This window comes from Vicugna pacos, unplaced genomic scaffold, assembly GCF_048564905.1.
Source record: "Vicugna pacos unplaced genomic scaffold, VicPac4 scaffold_21, whole genome shotgun sequence".
In the NCBI taxonomy this organism is placed as follows: domain Eukaryota; kingdom Metazoa; phylum Chordata; class Mammalia; order Artiodactyla; family Camelidae; genus Vicugna; species Vicugna pacos.
This window is the reverse complement of record NW_027328742.1, coordinates 1,133,377-1,139,542: the sequence shown is the minus strand read 5'-3', so window position 1 is coordinate 1,139,542 and position 6,166 is coordinate 1,133,377. Positions and strand designations below refer to the sequence as shown.

Below are 6,166 nucleotides of genomic sequence, written 5' to 3'. Positions count from 1 at the left end.
GTTTATAAGTCTACAGAAAGAGGGAGTTTTCTTTTTCCTAAACTACATTCTATATATAAAATAATTGGTTTTAAAAATATGTATTATATATGGGAACACATCTGGTTCCCTCGGTGGGTGAAAGCTCATCTTGTGGCATCTTCAGTCAGCTATGCTTTGTGGCCTGGTGTCTGATTTGAGTTTCATCTTTGATTGTGTTGTGTTTAGTGACCAGGTTCCATTAAGGGTGCAGCTGTTGTCCCTGGTGTAGAAATTATGTTCGTTTATTCTGCTTATTTTCAAAAGGACTTTAAGCCAATGACCTGTTATTCCAAAATGAGTCATAATTGTAAATATGTCTTATTGGGGCTATTACCAGCATTAATAATAACAACAACATTCTGAGGGCAGCATAACATTTGATATTTTAACACACACAAAAAAAGCCTTGGAAAAAAGTTATTGTTCTATTTAAGTCAAATTAAGGTCATTGAAAGGAAAAGTTGTACGCTTTTGGGAGAAGCTGATAGGACTTTTAGAACTTTATAGTCTCATTAAAATATCAATTAAATAATTCAGCCTAACTCTACTCTACATAACAGGATGGAGTAACAGCTATTCTAGAGAGATTTTTCAGATTTATTCGTTTTCGTATTATCTAAATAATCCCTAACGAATTAGAAAATTCAATCCATTTCTGAGAGTAAGCAGTCTGCTATTCTGTATTCAACGCTGGAGTGAAACTTATTTTGTGTTCTTTTCGTTCATGGGAGATAGAATTTCCAAGTGCTTTTTGAATTATTTTTGTTCCTCTAAACTAAAGTGCCTTTGGTGGTGATATCCTGACCTCAGTTTCCTCCTCCCAGTTTTCCCCATGATCATTAATGACACCCCACCTGCCTTTTTAGTTATGCCTCTTAGCTGCTGAAGGGGAAGAGCTACTGACAGATGACCCTGGAGCCCTCCACCCATGCTTCGTTAGGCGTCACACCCAGCCACCAACACTAGTCTCCTTCGCCTGACTTATCTTTCTCTGCTTTTCTGCCTGGAAGGACTCTTGCCAAGCCTTGGCAGGAAACCCTCCACTTTTTAGAGATTTTCTGCTCTCCTCTCTAGGCATGAATTGAACTTGATTCTTGTCTTGATGGTGCGTGATCGTGTCCGTGTCCATTGTGCTCCGTGGCTGGACTGATCCTGTCGGAGGCAGTAGTCAGGTTTTTCATCTTCCCGTCCATGTCTGGAGCACCACAGCCTGGACCCTGGTTCTCATACGTGTTTAAGTGACTTGAGCTTGGAGTTTCAACACACTCACATACAGCTGTTAGATGAGTTGGCAGTAAAATTGCCCCCAAGGCCCCCACAAAATTCTATATGGCATATGTTTTTTCTGAGTGAAATTTCTCTTTTATTTGTTTTATTTAATTCCCCACTGTCCTCTGAGATTATTAGAGTAACCCTGAGTTGTTAACCACAATAGCTCTGCCTCCACCAGCGAAAGATCCTGCTGTCTGAGAACTCAGACATGGGACATAAGAGAAATTATCTATCAGTCTTAAAATCTGGAAGCCATAATATACCGTTTTGTACTTAGAGCACCCACAGCACAAACACCAGTCTCTCAAGAATTTGGCTCTGTCTTCCCAGAGGGTGGGTGCCATAAGTGAAATGCAGTGAGTGATGAAGTGAGAGCTCTTTGTCTCTGGTACTGCCTTTTCCACCCTTGCTGTGTTAACTTGATCTTCCCTTCATATATTATGTTCTCCATTTAATTTGCTGCAGTTAATATCAGTTATTCTTCAACATACCATTGCACCCGCCCCCACCATTCCCTCTCTCTCCAGTGCTGTCCCCCGCACGCCTCTCCTGTGCTCTCCAGGACCAGGCCTGTCTCCCCACGCCCTCACCTCTGTTCTGTCTGCCCACCACCTGCACAGATATTTCCTTAACTCTGCAGAATTAACTTTCCAAAATGGCAGCTGAGTAACTGGGGGGGATTGTAGACCTCTCATCCCTTTACTGATTCATTCACTTATCTATCCAACAAATAGTGAGCACCTGCTATGCCAAACACTGTATCAACTGCTGGGGAGACCAGGACAGGTAAGACTTGGTGTCTGCACTCCCCAGGCCAGGCGAGACTTGGCGAGTAGTTGATGGATTGCTAAGCAGGTGAACACAAATTGGACTTCCTAGAGCTGAAAATATTTGAACTGAATCTTGAAAGGTGAAAGGAAGTTAGATCTGTATTGTGTGGTAGAGGGAGTGGACACTTCATGCAGAGAGGTAGAGACATATAAGAGTACACGGCATGAAGCGGCTTGGCCAGACTGAAGAACAACAAGTAGGGTTAGAACAAAGTATCCAAGGTCGGAGTATCTGGTGCACAAGGCCTCTGTCACGATGGGTCTTGTGTGCTTAGACTTGAATGTATCCTTAAAGAAACAGGGATATATTGGAATATATGTAAGCAAGAGAATTTCATAATGATTATGTTGAAGAATATCTGGTTATACTGGCAGCAGAATGGAAGATACTATTTTGGGGGGAGGCCCATATTTTGGGGGGAAAGGATATTTCGGGGACCACCCCAGGTAACCCAGGCAACAAGTGGCACATGCCTGCAGAGAGGCCATGGGCAGAGGGAGAGAGACATGGGCGGCAGAATTGGTGACTGCTGCAGAGGGGACTGCAGGGCCGGGGCGGCTGGCCACAGAGCTGCTGAGGTGATTTCCAGTGACCCATCCGGGGAGCAGATCTGCAGGGTGAGTGTAAGGGGAGGAGCTGGTTTCGAGGAGATGGTTCTGTTTGTGGCATTTTGATTGCGAAGTGTCTATGGGACATCTGAGGGGTGATGTCCATTGTTAAGCTGTATTCACCAGTCAGGAGCTCAGAGGAGCTGTGGGTGAGGCCGTGGGGGCGATTCAGTCCTGCCAAGTGGAGGATTGAAGACGAGGCCCTGGGGAAAAGGGCCATGTACATGGCAAGTGGGAGAAGAGAAATCCACCAAGAGAAAGAAGAATAGCAGAGCAGTTGGGAGAAACTAGTTGAGGCAACACAGAGAAGGCTGTAACCTGGCTTAAGAGGGATTTGAACACTGACTAAAAGGAGCATAGTGAGAAAGAGGGGTAGGTGGGGCAAAAAAGCAAGGGCTAAACCCACCTTTAATTGCCAAGCCAGGGGAAAAGTAGGAGGAGGACTACACTTAGGTAGCCTTTAAAAAACAGATCTGTGTGTTTCTGTGTGTGTGCATATGTGCACACACTGTTTTCTGCCTGGGCTTTTAAAATTTATTTAAGTAAAACCAATATTAAGGGGGAAAATCATTCCATTGAGAGGAAAATATTTGTCCACAGGAAAAGCTACCTGGTAATCAAATAAACAGGAGCTGAAAATGCCGACTGGTTTGAAACACACAACCACCATCAGTGTAACTCCTGTCTCAGTGCTGCGGTGAGGGCCGTGGGGCTGCAGGGCTCTGAGCCCTGGAGGAGTCATCAGCGCAGGCACTTCTCCAAGAAACTGGAATTTAAAGGAAAGAACAAAGTGTAGAACGTATCAGAAAGCAATACAGGGCCGGGAGAGAGGGTTGGGCGAGGGTTAGTTTTGTTTTACACTGGGCGTTTCTGGCCTTGCTGAGTTGCTAGGCCTCTGCTGTTGTTGGTCTTTATTCCAAAAGCTTTTTAGAAAGTTCTTCTCGCTTGAAAATCTGAACAGATTAAATCATGTTGGGTTATTTCTGGTGTTTTATTTTTTAATTAAAAAATTATCTGGAATTTATTTTAATGTCATAAATGAGGACACTGTACCAATTCTTCCAATGATGTAGCTAATTACTCCAGTACTTGAATCCACTGATTTGAAGTGTCAGTTTTATAATATTACTAAAATCTCATAAATATCCACGTGTATTCTTGAAATGTAATCTATTTCATTCATACTCTCAGTGCACTATTTCTATACTGTTTCCATGACCATAGATTAATACCTCCTAGAGTTGGTCCTATTTTATCCTTTTCCAGAATGTCCCTAATACTATAAATTCAAACATCTCTCCTCATTATTTTATTTGTATATATGTGTTTATTTCTGTAATAAATTTACAATCAACTTTCAGATTTTTTTCTTAAATCCATTTGGGATTATCAACTAAATTTGCATTCAGATACTAAATTTATTTTGGAGAAAAAATGTTCCATGTCCCCCAAATTTGAGTCTGCCCACTGAAGAGGATGGTGCATTCTACTGTTCATTCAATCATCATTTTTTTTTCTTTTTTCAAGTCATTTATCAGAATCATCTTAATATTTTTCACTAATTTATTTCTGAATTGTCTGTGCCTTTTTTGTCATTATAAATGATATCTTTTCTGGGTTTTGAGCTGGGTTGATTGCTAATAAACTCTTAATTTCTGGCTTCTCTTGAATAAGAAGGAGATCTGACAGTGTGAGGCCCTATTTCCAATATGGTGACTGTGAGCAGTGCGTTTCATTAGGATGTCCACTTGCCAATTTGCCAGTGGCTGCACCCACTCCGCACATTTCTGCTACTTACCTGCCCCCTGTAGGAAGATGAGTTCATGTATTTTTAGGTGGGTTATGGACACAGATACTGACATCACTGCTGCCACACTGCTAACACTGTGCGTCACTAACTCTGGTTCTTGCTCTCTGACTTCCCTGAATATGACAGCTCCTTTTGGGCTGCATCTTTCCAGCATTGCTGGCTTTTCTGCAACACACCCCTGCCTCTCAGGTCAGAAGCAAATGTCAGCTCCTCCTACCCATCCAACACATCCACGGTCTTGGAATTCCTGGTCAGAGTGGTCCCTACCCCTTGACTGAGCAGTAACACTAAAGGAACTATAAATTTGCCTCTCATCCAATGTCTTAGTTACATACCTGTGCTAGTTTACTTTAAAGGTCTGCCAGTTAGGAGGGGAGGGTCTAAAAGTCTTTTAGATCTCTGGCCTTATAATTTCTAACCGCTCCCCCACCCCATGGAACAGCTTACCGCAGATCTCTGCTGCCCCGTCAGTAGCAATGCCCTGTAAATTACAGAGACAAAAGAAATTCTAAGCCACCACCATAACTTTGACTTCCTGTGACCTCACAGACCATAGAAATATCAAGATAAAAATTCCTGAAGAAGGATATTTTGCTTATGAAGACACTATTTTTTCCTACAAAAAGTGTAGGGTTTTTTTTTATTGTGTAACATAATTTAAGTCAATAAACTTTTTAAGAATTTAACACATGTTCTGATTCTTTCCATTGCCCATCAACCATTAGTTCCTCCAATGTCTGAGTCATATAATCTTCAAGGCAGCCCTTTCAATGATTTTTGGTCAATCAACAGTTGTCAGTCAGCCCTGTAATCTTTGGGATCCAATTTTCTCAAGCAATTTACTTCAAGACTATTACGTATTTGGCGTCAGGGAAGATTGATCTGCCTGGTTCTGAATTTCAGACACCCTCTAAATATGCATTAAGTTCAAATCATTTACTCCTAAGCTTATCACACCTTAGAACAGTACTGATCGTTGTCAATACCTTTTTGGAAAGTCCAGACACTTTTAAAGATAAAAGCCTAAAAAAAGAAGCCATGTTTGTCTCATGTGAACATTGAACTCAGAGTACTAAATCAATGTAACTGATCATTTCTCAACTTATGCTTTTAAATTACCAGTTCTATAGTTCCAGAAGCTATCTTTTTGTTCAATACCCATCACTTGAGTCTGTTTTAGGTATCCTGTTCCGTCTTGTATGTATCAAAACTCATACTGAACAATGAGTTCTGGGTTGCAAAAGAGGATTTACTTTTGCACCTGTCTACAAGTTGAAGACAATTTAATTGCATACCTTTCTGTGACTTGTAATAACTTCATAGACTCTCTGAATGTGCTTCACTCAACTTCCCAGACTCAAGGGAGCCTGCTCAATTGCCTATTTTCAGTGTAATCCCTCCAACATCCTCTACGCATAGCCTTCCCAAAGGTACATTTCTTATTTCTATTTAAATTGTTAGATACATCCACAATATTATTTTTTTAATCCTCAATTAAAAATCATCTTCCAAGATTGTATTATTTCAACACTGAGAGTGAATAATATGCTTCAAGATTCCCAAGTTTATTATCAGCAAATAACTATGGTTGGTTAAAGATTTTTAAGTATGTTATTCCTACTAA

The 6,166-nt window shown here is 41.1% G+C and overlaps 1 pseudogene; it reads right to left on the bottom strand.

Annotated features, from left to right (window-relative positions):
- Window positions 1-5,726: 5,726 nt before the first annotated feature.
- Window positions 5,727-5,834, bottom strand: LOC116278614 (small nucleolar RNA SNORA40; annotated as a pseudogene).
- Window positions 5,835-6,166: the final 332 nt, after the last annotated feature.